We start from the raw sequence: 26411 nt of genomic DNA, 5'->3' as shown, positions 1-26411 counted from the left end.
TTGTGTTAAAAGTCTAACATCCTTTCCAGAAATTGTCTTTCTATTTCAGTAACTGACTTGAGTTAGTAAAGGGGAAAAAAAAGTATGACGTTTAGAACGCAATACACCAAAGATAAGGAAATCCAAGCTGAAACTGTCATTTGTCTATTATAAAATGAAATGCACAGGTTTGCCCTTTCCTTAGGGTTTTCAGTGGCCCTTGATTTGGGTGGAAGAAAGTATGATGTTGACAGGAAGGATGTGACACCCGCAGGGCAGATTTGGACCCAGTAATTGTAGGAGCAGAGAACTTAAGGCGAGCCACTTTCGTGAGGTTGTGGGCCTCATGAAGTTAATAAGGCTATTGATGGGACAGGGTAGGAACAAAATTGTAGGGAGTGAGGTCCTAGTTTCTTACTGATTGACTGACTGCTTGATTAGGCTAAGAGTAAACAAGGGCGTAGGAAGGAGGAATCATTTAAACCAGTATTTCCAAACATACAGTACTTACTACCAGTGTTAAAAAGATAAAGTTAAGTCACATATACATGATATATTAGTATTTTTAATTACTTTCCCTATGACATGTGATACTAATTTTCTATTTATATTGGTGATGTATAGTTTTGTTTTACATTTATTCGTTTGAATGAAAAACGTTTTAATTAAATAAAAAGTAATGGTCAAGTTTTATGAAACATGCCAAAAATTGTGAAGGTTGTACATGAATGAATGGTTTGTGAAACATTCATTTCAAGCGAAGAAAGCAGATGGTTTTAAATTGAAGCACATGTGATCCTAAGAGGCCTTGGGCACGTGAGTTGACATTCTGAGACTCGGGAGTAAAGACCTATTGGAACCACTGGATTTTTGGAGGGGTCTGGATTTTAATATTTACATTTGTGTGTTTTAAGTCCTATAAATATAGCCTAACAAATAATAAATGGAAAAAATAGAATTTCCCAATATCCAGGGTGAAGATGAATAATGCCGAGAATCAAAAATATCAGTCCCACTGTGAGGATTTTGAATATTAGCTATAAAAATATAATAAAATGCAGCTACTGTGTGAGATCAAAATTTTGGTATTTGCTTGACACATTTACACCTTATAAACTGAAAGTTATACCAACAGTAATACAAAATTGATTCCCAATTTAAAACTAGGTTTAACTTAATTATGTTAATTGTATTTCAAAGATGCATTCATGTGATGGTTTGAGACACAAACAACATAACAATTTTTAAAAGGTGGCTGAGGGTATTGGCATAGAGAAAGATAGCACAAATACAGAGTAGCATAGGATGCAGGCTGTGTGGTCCATGCTAGAGACGGACTGCAAAGTCAGGTATGAGCATCCTAACTGCCAAAACAAATACAAACATGTAATGAGTTACAATGGGTGGCAAAATATGGCCCTGGGGCCAAATTCCATCCGCAACCTGGTTTTGTAAATAAAGTTTCACTGGAGCACAGCCAAGCTCATTTGTTTCTGCACTGTCAATAGCTGTTTCTCCATGACAATGGCGGCACTCAATAGTACATAGCAACAGAGACCATGTGGCTTCCAAAGCTGAAAATAATTGCTATGGGGCCCTTCCTGTTTGCTATAGTGACTACACTGATCTGCATTCCCACCAACTGTGTATGAGGGTTCCTTTTTCTTCACAGCCTCTCCAACACGTGTTATTATTTGTCTTGTTGATGATAGCCATTCTAACTAGTGTGAGGTGATGTCTCACTGTGGTTTTTATTTGCATTTGTCTGATGATTCATGACGTTGAGCATCTTTTCATGTCTATTGGCCATCTGTATGTCCTCTTTGGAGAAATGTCTATTCAGGTCCTCTGCCCATATTTTTAATTGGATTGTTTATTTTTTTGTTGTTGAATTATATGAGTTTCATATATTTTGGATATTAGCCCCTTATTGGAGGTGTTGTTTGCAAATATCTTTTCCCATACAGTTGTTCGCCTCTTTATTTTGTTGATGGTTTCTTTTGCTGTGCAGAAGCTTTTTAGTTTGATATAGTCTAATTTATTTATTTTAGCTTTTACTTCCCTTGCCTTTGAGGTCAAATTCATAAAATGCTCTTTGAACTCACGGTCCATAAGTTTAGTACCTTTGTTTTTTCCTATGCAGTTTATTGTTTCAGGTCTTTGATCCATGGAATTCAGATTGGTGCAGCTGCTATGGAAGGCAGTGTGGAGGACCCTCAAAAAATTAAGAATACAATTATCATATAACCCAGCAATCCCTTTCCTGGGTATATACCCAAAAAATCTGAAAACATTTATCACTAAAAATATATGTGCTCCATTGTTCATTGCAGCTTTATTTACAGTGGCCAAGACATGGAAACAACCAAAGTGTCCTCTAATAGATGACTGGATAAAGATGTGTTATAGGTACACAATGGAATACTATTCTGCCATAAGAAAAGATGAAATAGTGTCATTTGTGACAACATGGATGGATCTTCAGATTATTATGCTGAGCAAAATAAGTCACAGAGAAAAAGTCAAGAACTATATGATTTCACTGATATGTGGGATATAAAACTGAAAGCAAAAAAGGAGCAAGATAAACAAATAAAGAAACAAAAACTCATAGACACAGACAATAATTTAGTGGTTACCAGTAAGTAAGGGAGGAGCGGGGGGGTAGATGAGGGTAAACGGGGTCAAATATATGGTGATGGAAGGAGAACTGACTCTGGGTGGTGAACATGCAATGTGATATATACTTGTACATAATGTATCACAGAATTGTACACTTGAAACCTATGTAATTTTACTAACCATTGTCACGGCAGTAAATTTTAATTAAAAAAAGAAAGGAAAATGATCCAAGAAAAAAAAAAAAAAGCAGGGTTTGCCAAATCCCTTAGTTACAACATTACAGTAGTTCAAAGATTTTTAAAAATCTACTGGCTTAGTTATTAAAAGCTACTATTATTGATTAAAATATTTATAAATATTGATAGGATCTATTTTCGCCTTGAAGTTTATGTTCATATTTCCATACTATTGGAATAGCAGAGTAAGTTACATTTGAAGTTTCAGTTAGCCAAAGCTCATCTCTTATATAAATAAAATACTATATATTGAATATCTCCCTAAAATATTCGTATAAAAAGGGACTGCCTCTATAAGCCCAGATCTAAAACAAATCCATACTGAACAGCTGTCCTTTGCGCAAGGATTTTTAAATACAGTCTTCTCCCCTTTAAGATGCACCACATTAATCATTAATTTCAGAGGAAAAGCAAAATATCAATAAAGGACATTTCCTTCTGCTCAGTCTTAAGCACTGATCAACAGCAACTGTCATATCATGGATTTAGAGCAATTCACTGACAGAAAAGGATGAGAATGTCAACAAAGCGTGGACTTCAGAGAAAGCAGAGGGAAAAAGGAAAGGGAGGCAGACCTCGCTGTGAATGTGCAAAGTATCCAGTCTGAGTTTTTACTTCTAGGGATCTAAATATGAAGCCCATTTTACTACCTGGCAATGCATGCTCAATCCAAAAGGGGATCTTGGATAATCAGATAATCAGATAATCAGATTCTGTCTCCAGAGAATTGGGAAGAGACTAGGAGGTTGGTGCTGAGGCATATCAATGGTGGCACCCAGAGAAAGAAGCTTCAAGCTCTGATACTGAGTGTAGCTGACACAGGAGCTTCTCTGCTTCCTACCTCACTGAGGCCTGTTTGTTCAGGTCTTCCTTAGACTCTTTGAAATCCCATCTTTTCCTAATTTCTATTACTTATGTCTGAATATCCAAAGGAACTGAATATCCAAAGTCAATCTGAAAAAGCCACATATTGTATGACTCCAACTATATGACGTTCTAGAAAAGGCACAATTATGGAGAGAATAAAAAAGATCCGTGGTTGCCAGGGATGGGGGCTGGAGTGTGGGGAGGGAGGAATACGCAAAGCACAGAGGATTTTTAGGACAGTGAAGCTACTCTGTATATTATAGTAATGGATGCACACCATTATACATTTGTCCAAACCCCACACAATGTAAACTGTGGACTTTGGGTGACTGTGATCTGTATGTAAGTTTATCAGTTGCAACAAACGTACCCCTCTGGTGGGGGACGTTGATAATGGGGGAGGCTATGCATGTGTGGGAACAGGGGTATATGGGAAATCTCTATACCTTCCTCTCAGTTTTACTGTGACCCTAAAAAAAAAAAAAAAAAAAATGAGTTTGAGAGAGACTAGGTGACTTGGCCAAAGTTACAGAGCCAACAAGTCATGAAGCTGATCTTTAAAATCCAGTCTGGGGCCGGCCCGGTGGCTCAGGCGGTTGGAGCTCCATGCTCCTAACTCCGAAGGCTGCCAGTTCGATTCCTACATGGGCCAGGGGGCTCTCAACCACAAGGTTGCCAGTTCAATTCCTCGAGTCCCGCAAGGGATGGTGGGCAGCACACCCTGCAACTAAGATTGAACACTGCACCTTGAGCTGAGCTGCCACTGAGCTCTCGAATGGCTCAGTTGGTTGGAGCGCATTCTCTCAACCACAAGGTTGCCAGTTCGATTCCTCGACTCCCACAAGAGATGGTGGGCTGCGCCCCCTGCAACTAGCAATGGAAACTGGACCTGGAGCTGAGCTGCACCCTCCACAACTAAGACTGAAAGGACAACTTGAAGCTGAACAGCACCCTCCACAGCTAAGATTGAAAGGACAACAACTATAAATAAATAAACAAACCCCAATCTGACTCTAAATACTATGCATTTAACTACTATATTTAAGTGCCTCCAAATTTTAACAAAACGATTACTTCCTAAATGTTGATTTTCTGGAACATCAAGTTTTCGGAGCAGATTTTTTTTAATATATTCATTTATATCATTTATTTAAAAAGAAATACTGTATAGAAGAGAACCTGGTAACAAGGTACTAGAAACCCTTTTTAAGGCTGATGTATTTATTTAATCAGCACCTGTGAGTACATTAAATCCACTTTATTGAACTGTTATCAACTCTGCATTTCTCAAACTTTTCTGTAAGGATGAAATAAGTTTTTTCCAAATCCTTGTTTACACTCAGTTACATTATAACTACAATTTCCCCCTGATAGAGCAATCAAACCAGTCTGTCAAAAAGAAGTTTTATAACCTTTCTGGAAAAACAATTCAGAAGTACATACCACGGCTTACAAAAATGTTCTTACTCAACCATCTCATAAAATCTTCCTTCAGGAATATATACCAAGGAAATAATTCAACTTTTTGTACATAAATCTTTTTCTGGAGTTAGATTCTTTCATAATTATTATGTGGTTTGTGTTGTTTAGAAAGGTAAAAAAGTAAATATAGCAAATATAATAAAGATGGAATTACAAATTATGTTACAGCACATAACAAACTACTACACAGACTTTTATATAATGATTTTGGAAAATATATATTGACATAGGCAAAATGCTCATGATAAGACAAATGAAAAATAAGAATCCAAATTATACAGTATGATCTAAAATTAAAGCATATTTAACAAGTATAAATGATGTGTATTATATACATGTATAATAAATAGCTTGACTTTCCTATGCATCATTAGCCTGTAGATCTAATGAATAATTATATTATATATAAATATATATTATTATGTATAAATATATATTTATTATACATAAATATAAATATATTATCCAGCCTCCTGCAAAGCTGTCCCCAAGTGTTTCCAAACTACAGAAAGTATTTCTAAAATATATACATTTCTGAATTCAAGTAATTCAAGTATATTTATTATATATACTTATGTATATTCAACTAGTATTTTTCAAGAAATTTAAGTATTTCTGAAATATATCTTTGTATTATCCAGCCCCCTGTATTTGTGAAAGTATTCTGGCAGTGTATATGCATACGTTATTTTAAACATCACGACATACTCTCTCTTACCGTGTTTTTTTTGAGACCACTCTACTGAACATTGCAATCTTCTTCCAGGAACTGCCCCCACTGCATTTAATCAGACACTATTCCTAACTAAATAATGCTCAAAAAAAGAAAGCCTATGTGCTCCCAGTAGCCCCAAAATGTTCTAGATGTCTGCTTTCATGCCTTATTTTCATGATGACTTGTTCATTGTCTGGAACAACAGTTCAAGCTATTGAAAGCTTAGCAAACCACTGAATCCCAAAAATGTTTTGAACTCTTAGACATTGGAATATGGCATGACATACCTGTAAGATTATGACCTATATTTTCTCAGGAATTGTGTTTCCCACCTGTTTAGACACTGAACGTCTCATATATTTTGTGGCACCTGTCAAAGAACAATATTGAGGTTATATCACCAAAACATTTATTCTTGTGCCTGCAAGATATTGCTAATATTATTTTATCATCCACTTCAACTTCTTCCTAATAATTCACAACACTAATCATTTTATCCAATAACCCCTGGAAGGTAACAGATGTCATTAAGATTCCTTAGGGAATCTTTTAAATTTTTGTAGTCTCATAAGGATGAATATCATCTTGACCTTTCCTTTCTTACTCATAGGGATATGAAATATTATTCTGCTGTATACAGTTGTATATGTTGTACACTGCTTGAAAGCAGATAACACAAAATCTAAGGGAGGGCCATTTACATCCTAGTCACTATAGATTTGTAAAAAATATTTCATAATAAATAAATCATTACATGATGGAAGTTATTATAGATTGCTTTAGGAAGTAGAGTATCTCATGTATGGGAGTGACTTTGTCTAAATTGCAAAAAGGCATTGTGTTGACTTCCTGCAGCCTTAGGACTGATCATAGTCAGTCACCTTTCAGTCCAACTTTGAATGGCCCTAGCTAATACCTAGGTAACTAACAGTGGCTGGGTTGATGTTGAAAAGCACCACTAACCGCAACTGAGAAGGAAAGAATAAATTACACTTTAGAGTTGGAAATATGAGACTAGGACTCAATAGGAAAGTAAGAGTTGGAAGTCTAAAGAGTTGAATTCATGAGAGTGAATGAGATTGCCAAAATGATGATGTTTATGTGAGGCAAGAATATATGCAGGGATAAGGAAATAAATAACCTAGACCTAAAGAGGCAGAAAGGGGGAAAGGACAGTCAGAAACACAAATAGATAATGGTCAGAGTATTAAGAGAACTAGAAGAAACAATACCATAGATTTAAAAAAGAAAGGATAGCATGCAATCCACACTATCAAGAGAAGAAAATTCAAGGAGAATGAAGAATAAAAACAGGTTATTAGCTTTGATAAATAGAAGGTCTTTGATACCTTCAGCAAAAGTACATTCTATAGACATATCAGTGTGCAAATTAGATTGCAATGAGTAGAGGAAGAGATGGAAAGTAACTAGTGGTAATAAATATAGACTAGATTCTTAAGAAAACTTGTTTTGAATGAAGAGAGGTTGTTATTTCAAATGCAGTTTCTCACAGAAAAAAACTGCTACATTAGAGGTCATATCCTAGGTCAGCCTACAGCACTAATTTAGTCTATAATGAAATGTAGAAACTGAAGATTTATGATTAAAACTGGAGGAAATGCTGTTGCAATACTTGTAATAAAACAAAACCAGAATAATTATTTTAATAATAAATGGTTTTTTTGTGTTTTTTTTTAATGTGTCTTGAAAGCTGATAGCTGAGGAAGGTAGGTTTAATTAAAGGATTATGAGTTGGCAGATAGCTTTTATATAAAGATTCTGATATGAACTTCCAGAAATTTTTAAGGTCTTAATTTTATTTATTTGTGTTTAATTTCACTTCTAAGCAAACGATTGTTTTTTACTTTGATTCATCTCTGTCACTGGCATTAGTTCCATAGTTTCAAGCTGTATTTAGAGTTGTTTGGGTATTTACAAATATGAGAGAGGAAGAGTGAAAAGCAGTTGCAATGAAAAAGTGTATAAGGAAGTCCGTCTCAAAGACAGTGTGGAGAAAGGAAGTCTCTGTGATTCAAAGGCATTTATTTGTTTAAGCACATTCATATTCAAGGCAATCAAATCTTGAAACAATTTCATGTTCCATTTTTTACTTAAAAGTAAAAGGGCAAAAAAGCAAAATAGTGAAAGAGAGGGTTAAAGTTGCAATGGGTCAATAGTGAAGAAAGACTGAGTTGAAAAATGCAGCATTCAGCTGATGAAGACATTAAATTAATTTTTCAAACTAGATTAATCTCATGAGCACTTACCATGCTGCTACAATAAAATACTTCAACCGCCTTGTGTGAAATGAAAGGTTTTGAAATCTAGTTATCTGTGTTGTCATGGAAAGAACAGTCAACTGTCAAGAGGGAACTTTCTTAATATAACATAATACTTAATGGTGAAAGATTAAATATTTCCCCTCTAAGATTGGGAACAAGGTAAGGATATTCACTTAAACCTTTATATTAAACACTTTACTCAAAGTCCTAGGCAATACAATGAGACAAAAAAAAAAAAAAAAAAAAACTAATTGGAAAAAAAGAAATAAAACTACTTTATTCACAGGTACTATGATTGTCTAGAAAATCTTAAGTCATATACAAAAAAGCTGCTAGAACTAACACATGAATTTGACAAGGTTGCAGAACACAAAGTCAATAAAGAACTCAATTATAGTCTATATACTAGGAACAACTGGAAATCAATTTTTTTTTTTAAATTTGCAATAGAATCAAAGACCATGAACAACTTAGAGTCATATTTAACAATAATGTGTAAGACATACTGCAAATTACAGGACATTGCTAACACAAATTAAAGAATCCCTAAGTAAATGTGGTGATATACCATATTCATGGATCAGAAAGTTCAATTTCATTCAGCTATCAATTTCCCCTAAACTGAGCTGTAGATTTAGTACAATCTCAAACAAAATCTGCAGGATTTTTTTGTTGTTGAAATTGATAAGCTGATTTTATAACTAATACGGAAACACAAGGAAGAAAAAATTTTAGGACTTTCAGTGTTGTAAAGATAGAAATATAGGTTAATGGAACATAGAGTTCACAAATGGCCCCACACATATATGGACAACTAATTTTTGACAAATATTTGAAGGTAACTCAATAGATAAACAATAAAATTTTCAACAAATGGTGCCAGAAGAACTACATAGTTACATGCAAAAAATGAACCTTGATTGTTACTTCCCACCATAGACAAAAATTACTGTGAAATGTGTCATAAACCTAAACATAAGAGCTAAAATTATCACACTTTTAAAAGAACACATAAGAGAAAATCTTTGTGGCATTGGTTTAGCAAAGATTTCCTACCTCAGACTCAAAAAGCACAAACCATAGAAGACAAAAAGAAATCAATAATTTGAACTTTGTCGAAATTTGTAAAACTTTGGCTTTTGAAAGATACTGGTAAGCTGCTTGTCCAGACACGCTGGCATAGAGTCATTTCTCTCTGCTTCTCCCTTTTACATACAACTATAGACACTGTAAGAAGAAGCAACCAACGGAGAACTCTGGAAGGTACTAAGAGGAACTAGGTTGGGATCCCAGAACTGGAAGAATGACACAGGGAAGGACATCTTAGCTGTCTTCCCACCCAATAGAAGAAGACAATCCAGCTCTTGTGTTTCCTAACCCCCAAACTAGTAATAGGAGGCAGTCCAGGTAGGACCATTACATCCCTAGTTCAACAGGAGTCTAGATGAACCTGGCACCATTGGTGAGGAGGACAGGTCTCAGAGCCCTGTACGCAACAGTTGGCCAAGGAAGCGCTCTTTCCCCTCCAGGCCTGAAGCTTCCCTCCCACAACTAGATATTCCAGAGTGGCAGGGGCACCAGCAAGAAGGACCCTGCCACAAGTTGTCTGGCCAGGAAGCCTCTTTGTCCCACAAACCTGAGATACCTCTTCACCACCAAGACATAGCAGGCTGCACAGCCTGGGGGAAAAATTCCATCCCCTCAAGAACGGTAGAGACCAGAGAGAACTCCAGATAAACCATGACAAATAAAATGACACCACAAAATCCCTGATAATTGAACTGTCATTGGACCCACAGCCCACAAAAATGGGCCAAGAGCTGCATGCTAAACTTAAACAGGGTGATTGCCTAATGAAATAAAAATCTCAAAGGAAATTTTAAAAATACAGAGAACCGAATGAAAATACAACATATCAAAATATGTGGAATGCAGCTAACGCAGTGCTGAGAGGGAAATTTATTTCACTAAATGTTCACATTAGAAACAAGAAAAGGTCTTAAATCAATCATCTAAGTTCCTACCTACAGAAACTAGAAAATTAGAGCAAAATAAACCCAGAGCCAAAAGGATGGGAATTAAAGATATGAGCAGAAATCAATGAAATTAGTAATAGGAAACCAATAGAGAAAAATCAACGAAACAAAAGCTGGTTCCTTAAAAAAATAATAATAAAATTGATAAACCTCTAGCAAGACTAACAATAACGAAAAGAGAAAACACAAATCATCTCTCAGGAATGAAGCAAGGGATATCACTACAGGTCCTGAGGCTATTAAAGAGCATAATAAGGGAATACTACAAACAACTTTATACTTACATATTCAAAAATTTAGAAGAAATGGACCAATTGCTCAAAAATTACAAACTACCCAAACGCAATCAAGATGAAATAGCTTAATTTGTCTTTTTATCATTAAATTACTAATCTAACTAGTAATTAAACGGCTCCCCCAAGAAGGAAATGTCCAGGTTCAGATGGTTTCACTGAAGAATTCTAGCAAACATGTAAGGAAGAATTAACACCAATTTTACTCGATGTCTTTCAGAACAGGAAAAGAGGAAACACTTCTTAGCCTCTTTTTATTGGGCCAATATTAACCTGATACCAAAACCAAACAAAGACAGTACAAAAAAGAAAACTACTATGAACTTAGATGAAAAAAAAAATCTTCAACAGAACATTAGCAAACCAAATACAACAATGTATAAAAAGAATCATACACCATGACTACAAAACACTCATTAAGTTAAGGATGAAGGAGAATTGCTTCATTTTGATCAGTAGCATCTACAAAAAAATCTACAGGTAACATCTTGATGGTAAAAGATTGAATGCTTTCAGACATGGCTAAAATATCTACTCTTACCACTCTTATTCAACATTTTACTAAAGCTCTAGTCAGTAACAGAAGACATGAAGAAAAAATAAAAGACAAATAGATTGAAAAGGAGGAAAGTAAACTACGTTTTGCAGGTAATATGATTGTCTAGAACTAATAAGTGAGTTTAGCAAAGTCATAGAATATAAGTCATAGAATACATAGAAAAAAATCAACTATATATCTAACAATGAATATGCAAAAATTAAAAACACAATGCCATTTATAATTGCTCCAGTGAAAATGAAAAACTTAGGTATGTATTTCAAACATATATAGGATCTGTATGCTGAAAATTACAAAATGCTGATGAAGTAAATCAAAGACCTAACTAAATAACATACCATATTCATGAATTGGAAGATTCAATACAGTATAGACGTCAATTCTCCTCAAATTAATCTATAGATTGGATGAAATTCCAATTAAGATTCCAGCACATTTTTCTTTAGACTTATACAAGCTTATTCTAAAATTTATATGGAAAGGCACAGGCCCTTAAATTGCTAAAGCAATCTTGATAAAGAAAATAAAGTGTGGAATCACTTTATCCAATATTAAAGTATATTGCATAGCTACAATAATCAAGATAATGAGGTATTGGTAGAGGGATAGGCACATAGATCAATGTAACACAATAGAACACTCAAAAATAGACCCACACAAATATGCTTAACTTATTTTTGACAAAAGTATAATAGCAATTAAATGGAGGAAGGATAATCTTTTCAACAATTGGGTATTCATAATAAAAAAGAAAAAAAAAAGAATCTCAAACCATCCCACTAAGCCACATAGCTTATACAAAAAAACTTGAAATAAATCACTGACTAAATGTAAAACATAACATTATACAACTTTAGAAAATAGGAGAGAAACTTCAGAAATTAGCATGCGGTAAAGTCTTCTTAGACTTAACCAAAATCACAATCCATAAAAAGAAAAATCCATAAATTAGACCTCAACAATCTTAAAAAGTTGCTCTGGAAAAGACTATTGTGAAGATGATGAAAAGACAAGCTACAGAATGAGAAAAAATATTTGCCAACTACATATCCAACAAAGGACTGTTATATAGACTATATTAAAAAACTACAAAACAGTAAATCAACAATCCAAATAAAAAATGAGCAAATGACATGAACAGACATTTCACTAAAGGGCATATATAGGTGACAAACAAACACATGAAAAGATGTTCAACATCATTACACACCTATCAGAATGGCTGAAGTAAAAAATAGTGATGACAACAAATACTGGCAAGAATTCAGAGAAACTAGATCTCATGCATTGCTGGTAGAAATGTAAAATAGTACAACCATTTTGGAAAGTAGTTTAGCAGTTTTTTTCATGCAATATTACAATGTGATCCAGCAATTACACTCATGACATTTGTCCTAGAGAAATGAAAACTTATGTTCATAAAAAAATCTGTACATGAATGTTCATATCAGCTTTATTCCTAATACTCAAAAACTGGAAACAACCCAGGGGTCCTTGAATGGGTGAATGGTTAAACATAGGGGGGTACATCATATTATGGAGTACTACTCAGCATTTAAAATGAAAAACTATTGATATAAACAATTTTAGAAAATCGTGCTGAGTAAAAAATTCAATCTCAAAAAGTTTCATATTGTATGATTCCACTTAAATAACATTTTGAAATGATCAAATTTTAGTGGTTGTCCAGGGATAAGGGTGAGGGCAGGAAGAGTCAAGTAGCTTTGGTTATAAAAAAGCAACACTAATAATCCTCATGTGTTCTGATCTCGACTGTGATACATATATGAATGTAGACATGCGATAAAATTTTATAAAACTAAGTCACTCACACACACACACACACAGCAACAACAACAACAAAAAAAAAACATACAAAAAAAGAAAATAAGGGGGAAAAAGACCAATTTCAAATTACATTTGGAATAAAGACATTTTTTTGCAGGTTAAAAAAAAAATGAGGGTAAAAATGGAAAAACAAGCCACAGGGCCGGCCCAGTGGCTCAGGCAGTTAGAGCTCCATGCTCCTGACTCCGAAGGCTGCCGGTTTGATTCCCACATGGGCCAGAGGGCTCTCAACCACAAGGTTGCCGGTTCAATTCCTCGAGTCCCACAAGGGATGGTGGGCAGCGCCCCCTGCAACTAAGATTGAACTCGGCACCTTGTGCTGAGCTGCCGCTGAGCTCCCAGATGGCTCAGTTGGTTGGAGCGCGTCCTCTCAACCACAAGGTTGCCTGTTCGACTCCCTCAAGGGATGGTGGGCTGTGCCCCCGCCAACTAGAAAACGGCAACTGGACGTGGAGCTGAGCTGCGCCCTCCACAACTAAGACTGAAAAGACAACAATTTGAAGCTGAACAGCACACTCCACAACTAAGATTGAAAGGACAACAACTTGACTTGGGAAAAAAAAAAAAAAAGGCCTGGAAGTACACACTGTTCCCCAATAAAGTCCTGTTCCCCTTCCCCAATAAAAAATAAAATAAAATAAAACAAAAGAAAAACAAGCCACAGAGAGTGTGAAATTATTTGCAAAACACATATCTGATGAGAAACATATGTCTAAAATATACAACACATATTTAATAATAGAAGACAACGAGCTGCATTTAAAAATGGACAAAGAATATGAACAAACTCTTAACCAAAGAAGATAACACACTGAAAATAAGCACATGTGCAGCAATGTTCAACATCATTAGTCAGCATGGAAATGCAAGCTAAAACCAAAATGAGGAAGCATTACATAGTCAGGTCAATAGCTAAAGTAAAAATGGTTGACGTATCAAGTGTTGGCAAAGATGTGAAGCAGGTGAAACTCTCATACATGTCTGGTGAGAAAGCAAAACTGTTCAACTGCTCTGTACAATAGTTTGGCAGTTTCTATCAAATCAAACATACACCACATAATGCAGAAATTTTACTTCCAGGTAAAATTAGGGAATTTCATTACCCTATAGAAATGAAAACTAAATCCAAACAATATAAATAAGGCATTCAGAGAAACTAATATTTGCTGTTGCATACAATGCCAGCAGTGGTAGTCTTCACATTTAAGAAGGCTGTTGAATAGTGAACTTTGTATCATCTTCAGGAAAAATGCATCTCAATAAGAAAGAGATATTTTAAAAAGACCTATATAAAAAAATACAAAAACAAAAACAAAACACCAAATTGATCAAGACAGCAGAGTGATTCTTGATTGGGACTTCTCTGAATTCAAATGTCTGCTTATAAGAAAATCAGCAATCAGCCAATATTACAATGCTTTGCATACAGTTGATACCCATTTAATATTTGTGGAATTAAACTAAAGTTATCCAAGCCCCATTCTTTCTTCAAATCCAATTGAATTCCCATCTTTTACATGAAATTGCTGATTTCTTCCCCTAAGAATTCTTCCTTTTCACCAAAGATATTTCTTGCTCCTTTAAGTTTCAAGATATTTTACTGTGCCTCACTCATTTGGAATTTAATATATATACTTATTTGTGATCTATCCATATATATGTATATGACACATCTCCCTAACTAGGTTGTAGACCCAGTATGACCCATAATGCCTGACAGAGTGAATTCATCTCTTTAATGTTCAAGGTGAGATTTGTTTACTCTAGAGTGACCAGATCGTACCTTAGCATAAGATGGCATCTTTCCATATTTTTTGTCTTTCATTTATTTTTTTTAAAGATAGACTTTGTTTTGTAGAAGTTACAGGTTTACAGAAAAATTTAGGAGAGAACAAGGTAGTTGCAGGATATCCAGTATCCATTTCCCCAATTATTAACATTTTTCATCAGTATGGTATAATACATTTGTTATAAATAATCAACCAATACTGGTACATTATTATTAACTACTTTTTTTTCAGATTTATTTAGTTTATATTTAATGTCTTCACTGTTCAAGGATTCCATCCAGGATAACACATTACATTTACTTGTCATGTCTCCTTAAGACTCTTCTTGGCTGACAGTTTTTCAGACTTTTCCAAGGAAGTCGTTTTAGACATTTTCATCATGACTTAATTTTTTCCTCGAAAATCACCTAGAATATGTAGATTCTTTTCATCTTTGTTGACTGAATCATAATTCTGGTGGGGTGAAAACTGAGGTAAGAAATTCTCACACACATCAAACTGCAGCTTGTCACCCTACATAGTAATTCTCTAAACTACTTAAGGTCAAGAACTAGTGAATAGAAATTTATTTCCAGACATGTTTTAAGGGCACTGACTTAGTCATTCCTCCTGCTCTCCACTTCCACATTCAGGGTCACCACATTTGTTTGGGCAGAACAGTTTACTATACAAAGGAACCCAGACAAGTGGTGACATGAAATCTAGAAACCACTATTTCTCAAGCGATGTACCCCTGGGTTGCCTCTTCCTGTATGAACTGCTTTTGTTTAATTTGCACAAAGGTGCTGTCTGGGCTAGGGGTGGTTGGGGTTTTCATGTACAGTTAGTTCCAGTTTTCATTGTCTCTTAAATTGACAAATTCTTCTCCAATGCCTAAATCAGTATTATTTCATGCCTTACCCAAACCACTAAAATATCCTTTTAATTGCAATGCATGCATACAAAATTCTTTATCATAACATACAAAATGATTTGCTAACTGACCTCAGTTTACCCTACTGACCACATCTGTCTTCCCTGTCCAGCCTGTGATCTAGCCACACAGGGTGATTTGCACATAACAGGCTCTTCCATGCCTCTAAAAAATGGGCAAGAGAAGCCCAAGAGAGAAATGAAAAACCTGAAGTCAAAGGGACCTGTGATCCAGTTCCTAGATAAAGCCAAGAGAGCATCAAGATTCCAGCTTAAAAACGGATGTTGGGCGTCTTAGCAGTTATGGCAGTGACAGCCTTACAGGAGCAGCAGAATGCCTGAGAAGGTATGGAAAATAGCTGAGAGGGAGGCAGACTCGAAGAAACCCTGTGCATATAAACATGAACAGCTTCAGCAGTGATCTGTGAAGGCCAATGTGCAAAAGCAGATAGAAACAAATCCATCTCAGCAGAAGGCTGTATAGACAGCTACTTGGTGTTCTAAATGTGGGTGCCTTGCCACAACTAAACCCCGGAGCTCAGAACTAACGGAGGCAGGGGCATATAAGCACTGAAGTGACTGAGATTAAATTATCATCATCAAATGAGTATTTAGTATACATATCAATTATGTTATAAAAAAATAAAGTTAGAATTCTTGGAAACCTGGGTTTCCAAGAACTTATAATGTTTAGAACTTATTACCGTGTCTGTAATGTGTACACAGCAGATCCTCAATGAATGTTTATTGAAAGAGTGAATAAAACTCATAATTATTTTAAGCCATCTCTAAATTCTGAAATCCTGTTATCATCCATTCAAAATCCTCCAGTGTCCCACTAGGTGGCGTCCATTATCTGGAGTTCTTTACTTCCTGGGTTGCTTCAGGATTTTTCTCCCCAGTGACCCATGGTTTTGTTTTTGCACTTGGCAGAGATCTTTTCGACTATTTAACTAGATTCTTGTATGTTTTCTTTTTTATGCAAAACTACTGGGATTTCCCCCCTCTAATCTTTCCAAGGCTGCCTTTATAACTGTTGAGGAAAAAGAATGAAGAATCTAGCTTCAGCTTGTTGAAACGCCAGAGCGGCAGCGGTAAACACGTTCATTTCACTTTCTTAAAAATGTTCTTTGGGTACAGATTTTGCAGTAATTTTTTTTCTTCTGAATATATATTTCTCAGGCCTGTTTCACTTTTATGCTCCCACCTCTATTTCACCCTCAGAAGTAATATTCTATTTTAACTTAAATATTTTGTAAAAGTTTTTCTATTAGAATTGTCTGAATTTTGGACAAGACCATAAGAAAACAGCTATAAGAAATTCCAAAGCAACCAGAAAAATGTACTTAGAAAACAAGCTTCCCAAAATGTAATTTGAAAACTTTGAACATTATATTTTCACCCTCTTGAAAACAAAACTGCAAGAAAACTTGCAGTTACTTAAAGGTGAGTAAGTGAGGAACTAGAAAGATTAGGGGGAAATCCTGGAAAGACAGTGAAAAATAAAAGCTTAAATAAGTTTAATTCTTTTGGCCTGGACCCTGGGAGAACATGCAGATGATATATATCACTGATTGGTTGTCAATGAATTCTGTGGAATCTTGTTGTTTCTGTGTTCTTGTCCTCGTATTTTAGACTATACACTCTGCTATGGCATCATTCCAGGCAATTTTTGTCACCCACAGATGAAAGTTGTTTCCTGCTGACTCCTCTGCTATATCTACAGCCCGGAATTTACTCCCCAGATACAACCTATTGTTCATCTCCACTTGGATGTTTTCCAAGGAACTAAAATTCAATAGATCCAAAGCTTGACTACCACCACCACCATCACCTCCTATGGTTCCTATGCGGAAGTGATATCACCATCCACCCAAGACAGAAACCCGGGAATTTCTCTCAAATCTTCCTTCTCCCTCACCTCATACCTAATCAATCACCCAGTGCTGCCATTTGGATCTACTCTCTCTCTCTCTCTTTTCTGTCCTTTCTACTCCATCCTAATATCCTTCCCTTGGTTTAAGACCTCATCAACTCTCACTAGAAGTAATGCTGTAAACTCTTAACAAATTTCACTGCTTTACCACCCTCCAACTTATCATCCACTGTCCCCAGACTGATCTTTCCAAAACACAAGTGTCATAATGCAACTAACTCTTCTGTTTAAAACCCTGTTCTAATTCTAGAGTAAAAGTCTCTGCATCAGCCCTTGCCTCCTATCATGTCACCCACCACCGCTCCTGACCTGACCCTGCATTCCAGTCTTCCGAACTACTTACACTCACAAAGGGGCCCTGCTCTTTCAAGTGCCATGCTTTTATTAGTGCTCATGTTACATCCTTTCTCTGGAGTATCCTCTTTCTTCTTCTCCCACATTCATCTAGAAAATTCCTGATCATTCTTCAAGACCCAGATCATCCTCCCAACTGATCATTCTGTCCTCTGGTCCTCTGTCCTGTCCTGAAATCTTGTATATAAATCTGTTAGAGTGTCATCATCTTTTAATGCCAATACTGTGAGTTTCCTGATAGCAGGGACTGCCTCCTTGTTTTTGTGTTCTTTGTGACAAACACTATGCCTATGCCTGCTAATACTCAGACTATCTCAATGAATGAATAAAGAGGCAGGATATTGATTATCCAAATTTACTGACTGACTAATGATACAAATACTGTGAAAGAACTTTATAAACATTATTTCATTTAATTCACAGTCCAATGAGGTAAGTTCTACAATTATTCTATTTTGCAGATGTTGAGTTTCAGGAAGTTAAGGAATATATGCAAAATCAATATATGCAAGTGAAGGATTCAGATCTTTTCCTTAGTTTGCCTCACCAGAGCTCAATCTCAACTCCAAAAATACGCTGCTTCTCCCAAAACTGAGTATGAGGAAATACTATCCTGACTTTCAAAAAAATATTTTTTAAGGAAGATCATGGATTCTATAAGCTAACTACTTAGGAATTTGATACTGATTCCAGGAAATAAGCAAGAGTGACTCTCAAGCATGGTTTGTAAGCACTTAGTGAGGGGTGTCTTACTAACATCCGGGGCATTACCACAAAGCAGGATGGTTTCTCTAAGAATGAGCAATCCCAACCCACTTTCATATTTCCTTCTGGGGGGAAAAATTACTCAACGGGAAAACCAGGGAACTAGAGTAGGCATGTACAGGTGTGTAACTGCCTGACATCCTCCATGGTCCTAGCCCATTGTGTAGTAGCCATGCCATTTTGGGTGTTGACCCCAGCATCAGGGGTGAGTACTATTAGGTATAAATAAGTATCTCTCAAAGCACTGGTATGTAGGACTACCATCTGCAATGCTCGATAGAAAATTTATTTCCCCTTCCTGTGCCAGAAGATTCTGAATCAATAGATCTAGGGGCCCAGGAATCTGTCCCGAGGGGAAGCTGACACGGGTAGGCCAGAACCACAATTCAGAAACATGTGTCCAAACCAATCATGAGTGCCCCTCCCTTTGCCAGGAGCCTTGGCTCAGGACCATCAGGATCTGGTTTTATCCTGGTAGAACAGTTACTGCTCTCAGTGTAAATGCTAGGGTGACCAACCATCCCTGTTTGCCCAGGACTTTCCTGGTTTTAGCACTACAAATCCCACATCCCAGGACATCCTTCACTTCAAACAAATCAGGATTGTTGGTCATTCTAAAGGTGACCTAGGGGGTTGTCCTGGTCAAACTAAAAGAATAGTCTTCTATTCACACTTTATCCCCTTCTCACCCTCCCTCTGGACACAGACAAGGAAGCATGTTATCCCCACTGTTACTGGCAGCCAACTTCCAACCACAAAGGAAGCTGTCCTGAGGACACATGGGGGAGAAGGTGCACTACAAACAGCAGAACAGACAAACAGCAGAACAGACTAACAGCTCCTGGCTGTGTGATGCCTGGATCCCTCCCCACCTCTGTGCAGTGAAAAATGTCCTTATTGTTTATTCCAGGATGATTTTAGAGTTCCACCTTGTATGCAAAAACATCCTAACCAATGCAGTTTGGCAAATTTGGATGTTAGGAATATGACAAAGTCCCTTTTAGGCAAAATGAAGATGTGGACTGAAAACAGGACAGTAGTGTAAATCTGCCAGTTTTGTACTTGCATAGGGAATTCCTCTGGGTTCTGTCTTATTGAAAGTTAAGGGGGAAAGTGTATGAAAACAAGAATCAATATGTAAAATATTCCTCGAAAGCTGGCACAATGACCTAAATCTAACAACATGAAATTTAATAGCCATAAATGTAAAGCCCCACTTTTAGGCCCAAAACAGCAATTAATTTCACAAGTACAAGATGGCGGAAACATGGCTTAAGAGCAACGCGTGTGAAAGATTTAGGGATTTTGGTTGACTATAAGCTCAATATAAGCCAACGGTGTGATGTGGTTGCCAAAAATGCTAATGTGATTGTAGGCTGCCTTACTAGAAGTGTAACAAAGATTTCCCTCAGGCCACACCAGCCACAATAACCTTTTACAAAAGAGAGTTTCTCTGCTTCTACCACCACCTGTGTTCTCCTGTTCAGCCCGTGGGAATTTTAGATACCCTCCCCCCACCAACTCTTTCTGGAAATCCTTTAGAGTCTATTGTGAGATTATTCCTCTCTTTTTGTAAATGATCTCAACCATGGATTAAGCTAGCTGTCTGCTTTTTACAGTCCCGTATTCAAGATACTAAATACTGAAGAAAATCAGATAAATGATAACACTACAAACTCACCATCACTATCCCCAGCTAGACCTTCCACGCTGTTCGGCAGTCTTTCATTATCCCAAGACCGGACTCTGTTCTCTTTCACACTGACTTTCACTTTTCTCCTCAAGACCCACACCTCATTTCTCCCTGTGGATGACCTCATCTCTTTCATCATGAAAATGTAATCCGAATTAACATAGCCCTTGCCTTCATCTGCTCCCTTAGGACCTCGATCCCATGATTTTCTGAACATGCCCTTGGAGGATCCACCCCAAATGGAGAGATATTGAGACCTGGGGAGGCCAACAAGAATCTCTAGCTGGGCATCCTTTGAGGACTTCCATGTTTTTCATGAATCTCTTTGGTCCCAAGACCTCTGTCATTGCAGTACAAGAAACCGAAGTGCTGAGGTCCTCTAGGTGCCAGGTAGGGCTGTGTTCTAACTAACGCTGTTTCCTGGTGTCAGCTGGTGCCTCCACATCTCAAGAAAAACAGCTCTTTCAGCTTTTGCTGTTGGCCTCCTTTCAGAGAAGCTGGTAGTTAATGCTTCTTCTCTTTTTTACGATCCCCACTATCATTGCCCTCCATCCCACACTGATCCTGGGCAACTAAAACTTTCTTCATCATTTCACCAAACAATAAAGCTTTCCTGGAAACAACCTTATATAACTGACTGTTCCACAGGGTCTGTTTCTTCAATTTCCCCATCATGCCTAAGCATGCCTCAGCCTTGCCATGAATACAACCCAGGCCCAAGATTAATCTCCTCTATGTGGAAAACTAGAGGCCAGTGAACAGGATACTAAATTCCTGACTTAGCACATCTGGGCCTCTCCTCCCTGCTCTCCCAACTCCTCAGAAGTCTCTCTCCACCATCATCACTAATGCTCTCACATCTTCAGAACTTGTTTCTGTCCAGAATCCTCATCATCTTTATTTTCGAAGGTTTTATTTTACACATATACTCACTTATACTCATATAGTCTTTTCAACCCCTCTAAGAAATAGAAAAATTAAAAAAAAAAAAAAAAAAGTCTCGACTCAGCAGCATAAAATAATAAAAACATGCCCCAGAGTAGAATCTAATGTGAATCCTCCTCCATTAAATGATCTCACATCTTTCTTTCTCCTTTGAGTATTGTAAGTGGAATTGGCTAAGTAATGACAGTCTTTTTTCTTTCTTTCTTTTTTTTTTTCCTTTTAGGAGGGTTTTGATGTGAGGAGTATAGTAAAGTAAACACAGATAGATGCCAAGTGCATGGCTTCCTCGTTCTCCTTCTCCTTCTCCAGTACTGGGGTTGAATTACAAAAGAAAAGAAGGCAGGTCAGTTTCCTGAGGCTGAGTGCTCTGGGACTGCAGCTCAGTGTGGGCTCTAAGCCAGCGGAGGTTGGCCAGCCCCTCTGTCTGTTCCTGTGGTGGCTCAGCACTGACACATCTTTGTTCTCTTTAGTTCCTGCTCCTGGGCCCCCACAGAAGGGTCCACCTGCACCCCAGCAAGCCTCTTATTCACAGCCTCTCTGCCATCGGCTTAGTTTTGCCAATGTCATCACACTGTAGGCCTCATTAGCTTTTGCCCAGCTTCCCAATGCCCCCACCCTTTCCCTCATTAACCAATTTCATGTTCCACTCCTTACCCTGCCCTATGGAAATTTCTCTCACTGAGGTCCCCGATGACCACCTTGTTGCTAAATTCAATTAACATTATCCAGGCTCTTTATTACTTGAATTCTGTACAATATTCTTTGCTTGTTTTTAGTGAATTTTTCATAAAGTTCTTTTCCATAGCTCACATGAAATCACTTGCTTTAGTTACTCTTTCTACTTCCCAGGCCATTTAATCTCAGTCTCCTTAGTTGCCATCTCTTTTTTCCTTAAGTATTAGTGTCCCCAAAGACTCTGGTCTTTTTCCTTTACTATTATCTCTTCCCTCCATCCTCCAATGATCGTACCCACTCCCATGGTCTCAACCGCCACCCATAGATTGCCAACTGTTAAAGCTACATCTTTAATACTGATCTCTTTTCTGAGTTCCTAATCCATTTTTCCCTCTAAATATACGTGTATATTGAATATCCAATAAGAGACTTCAAATTCAACCTGTTCAAAATTGAACCCCAAATCACGTTCCCTCCACCCCACCCTAGGCCTTCTCCTCCTCCTGGGATTTGTACCTCTGTTAATGATACTATGTTCACAGACCTGGGTGCAATCTGCAAACTTTCCCTTTCCACCACTCACCCATATTTCTTCTGTACTAGCTTACAACCTCGAATCTTTTCTACAGGCTCAAGTTCCACTGATTTAGTTTAGGCCTTTATCATTGTCTAGATGGTGACAATATCCTCCTAAAAGGTCTCCTTATCTCAACCCAGTGCCCCACCCACTCCTCACTGCCTGTCTATTCTCCTCACTATCTCCAGACAACATCGTTCCTAATGATACAATCATCTCATTTCCTTGCTTAAAGGCTTTCAGTAGTGACTTCTCACAGACTTCAAAACAAATGCCAAACCCCTCATCATGAACTATAGGTCATTATTAACTGCTCTTTCCATCTCTTTATCAGCACTCTTCAATTCAGTCACGTACTATAGCTACAAAGAGTTATCATTCTTGGAATACTCTAGCAGCATGAAACAATATGTGTATGAATAAGTAGGAGATACCAAATCCTTCCTTTCATTAAAAACAAACAAACAAACAAACAAACAAAACATCAGTTTAACCACAAACCTCTTGATTGATTGTGTGCCTATGTTTCTCCCAATACTAGTTTGTGTGGTCCCTAAAGGCAGTAGTGGATTATTTTCCTTCATGTTTTTATCTCTAATGGTTAGCATAGTGCCTGGCCTATTGAATAGTTCAATGAATGGATGGAAGCAAAGACGGAAAAAAAAAAAAAAAAAAAATCAGAGAGCAAAAGAAAAAGAAAAAACAACAAAGATAATTTTAAAAAGACAGAAAGAAAGGAAAGGAGGAAAGGAAGGAGGAAGGAAGGTTGGTCTTAATGGCACTATTTTACAATCTCTTTCAAATCATATCCTGCTATTGGCCAGTCTCAGTGTGTCTTACAAACACATACAGCCCCTAAAGCTTACCATATAATTTTTTAAATCATGGAATCTAATACAAGCATTTTATTTGAGAGACAGAAAGAATATTTACCCTAAGGCATCTAAGAATCTTGTTGAAGAGCGAGCATCTAAGCATCTGCAGATAGCTGGGGATTTTTTTTTAAGAAAAGGAGAAATGCTAGGAATTGAGCAGAATTATTAACTTTGTGTCTCATTAATATTTAATCCTAGGTATATTGTTAGCAAACAGGAGAGAGAATATTAAAGTTCCCCTGTCTAATTGAATAGCCTAAGTATCCTAGACTTCCAATTTAGGCAAAATCAGGAGCCTGGAGTAATATCAGTTACAAATTAAACAAAGTTAGATTCCTTTGTTCTTGTTTTGGTGTCTACAACTCACACCCTGTGATAGCACTTTTCCTTTGTCGCAGGTGTTTCACCTTACCCCTGCTGTTACATAGAACCTAGGATAGCCTGGGTAATGGATGGCCCCATAAGGTGAGGCTGGACATGGGGAAGGGATTTGGGTGCCAAGGTGTCCAGGAAAACTCCCCATTGCTAAAAGGACTGTCATAAGATGTTACCAGCTCATATAAAGATCAGAAGGATTTCCCAGGACAAATTCCATGGGCAAAGGTCAAAAGCTGTGAGATCAAGATAATGTATATGCTCTCCCGATAGCAGCCATATAATTTAGGAGCTCATGAACTAGTGTTGGGAGGGAAAATATTACATACTAGACCTTAAAAGCCTTGGCCAGAAATGTATACTACTTTCAAAAAGTTTGCTTTTCTCTGGTCTATGAGGAAGAAAGAGAGATGAAAATTCATGAATGTCTCAATAAGCTGCAGTCAGTGTGGTGAAACATGGCTGCAAATTGCACATAAGAGAGCAAGTGACTGAAGCCAAGGAGGGGATAGGGTGGCAGGAACCAGGGTGTCTGCACTGAGATGGTGAGGATTTTGGATTTGACTGTCGGCAATGAGAACCCATTAATTGAAAAGTTTTAAGTTCAAAAGTGAAACAGATCTTGTTTTAGGAGGGGGATTCTGACAGCAGGTAGAAGAGAGAAAATGGAGTTGAGGAGATTAGTCAGGTTTCGGCAATAATCCAGAGTAGATATGGTAGAATACAACCTGAGCAGCAGAAATGAAGAGCAGTGGTGAAAAAGATAAATGAGAGGAAGGGAGAAGCTAAGGAAGAGAAATGGGAAGGGTAGTAGGAGACCTTTCCCCCTTGTTTACCTGGCTCCAACCAGGTTGTGCAATTTCACTAGCTGCTCTCCAACTTGATGAGCATGCAAGGTAAGACATCTCTTATGTTCTCTGCACGTCTGAGCATTTAAAGCAGAACTTCTCAGCAGTGTTGCCCATTGCAGTACCTATGGAGCCTTTTAACACTAATGATTCCTGGGCACTCTCTCCTTGTTGCCAATTCTGGCGGGTACTCTTGGTCAACAAAAATCAGTGCTTTAAATTAAAATCACATCAATAAATACATGCTCTAAACATTAGATAGACAAACGTTCCTTAACTCTTCAGAGGCCTCACTACACCATGCATTTTTAAATTGTCCCAACACAAAAATAAGCAACATAATTGCCCGTTTGAATATTTGAAATGTACTTCTTGTTTCATGGTTATTTATAGTGTTCCACTGACGGCTTATGACACATTTTCTTTTGGATGTAATTAAAATAAGAATCAGTGAAAAATAATGAAAATATAAACTTGCCAGATTAATAAATAATTTCAGATAAAATAATACACTTTTCCAGTCTTTCTCCTACCTGATGTCTATCAGAATTACATCTGGTGATTGTTAAACATTCATCTTTTGGGATCTGTCTCTAGAAATTCTTAATCAGTAGGATTATAGAAAAAGCCAAAAACTGAATTATATTTAGCTTTCCTGGATAATTTTGATGTGAGTGGCTCATGGGCCATGCTTTGGGAAATGTGTCCTCTCTCCCTTGCACGAGGTTCATAGTGTATCAGTAAAACTTGTTCAACATTTGCCTCAACTAGAAAGATTTCTGACTCCTCCCTCACTGACTCCAGGTGTTATAATTAGTTTGGAAATCAGGCTAATTAAAACTACAGTGAAAAACCTTTGGACATTTTATTTACTTTGTTAAAATGATGACTTCTTATACTGTGGAGAGGGCTGGGTAAATCTATAGTTGCAGATCTGGGTCCCAACTCTCAGGCTGTTCTAATGTTAATGTCCCTGATTGTGGGCTAGATTTGGAAGGAAGGCCCCTCCATGCCCTAGGGGGATTACAAGAATATGGCATTTACTGTGGGATTTAGTTCAGGATCCAAGAGGTAACATGTGATTCACAATAAGAATGGCTCTTAAGTCTGGGTCAGGAACCAGATGAATGGTCAGAAGATACAAACATTTAAGAGGGAAACCAAGAACAAGAGAATGATAAGAGCTTTGGGTGTACACTAGAATCCTCGGCAGAATGTAAACAACAACAAAACAGTATTTAGGTCTCATCCCAGATGAACCAGATCAGTAACTCTGGAGGTAAACCCAAGAATCGCTGTTAGTCTAAAAGTTCTCCAGGTGAGTCTATGTAAAGCCAACGTTGAGATCCACTCCTCCAAATACCTCCTTTCTCTGAATAGCTTATTGCTCTGACTGATGATGTTTATTGGCCCAACTGCAAATGAAAAGGCTCAAATTCTAGTACCTATTGGTCTTTCAAGACTCAGCTCCAATGGTATGTCCATAATGATGTCTTTCCTGACCCCCATCTTAACCTCTTTCTCTCTGTGTGCTCTATCATACACCCTGTATATATGGTTTTCTCATAGCATGTGTAAAATCCATGTACTTATTTGTCTTTTTCACTGGGCTCTCAGAGGGCATGATTTATGTCTTTGTATCCCCATCCTACTTGGCATATAGTCTGGCAGATGACAGACCCTCAATAAACGTTTATTGAATTCTTAAGAATTCATTTATTTATTTTTGAATACATATTTAGCCATC

The 26411-nt window shown here is 37.2% G+C and overlaps 1 protein-coding gene across 3 annotated transcripts in view; it reads right to left on the bottom strand.

The window, feature by feature from the left end:
- The window catches only part of LOC109449436 (multiple epidermal growth factor-like domains protein 6), a 717515-nt gene that overhangs the window by 672649 nt on the left and 18455 nt on the right, over window positions 1-26411 (bottom strand). For all 3 annotated transcript variants that reach the window (XM_019735715.3, XM_019735706.3, XM_074327521.2), the window contains exon 2: window positions 6189-6271. The gene's annotated coding sequence lies outside the window, so the exon portion shown is untranslated. The remainder of the gene's footprint in view (window positions 1-6188; window positions 6272-26411) is intronic.

This window comes from Rhinolophus sinicus, chromosome 17 (assembly GCF_057876585.1).
Source record: "Rhinolophus sinicus isolate RSI-liver-muscle chromosome 17, RSI-T2T, whole genome shotgun sequence".
NCBI classification, from domain to species: Eukaryota; Metazoa; Chordata; class Mammalia; order Chiroptera; family Rhinolophidae; genus Rhinolophus; species Rhinolophus sinicus.
This window is presented reverse-complemented; position numbering and strand designations above follow the sequence as displayed.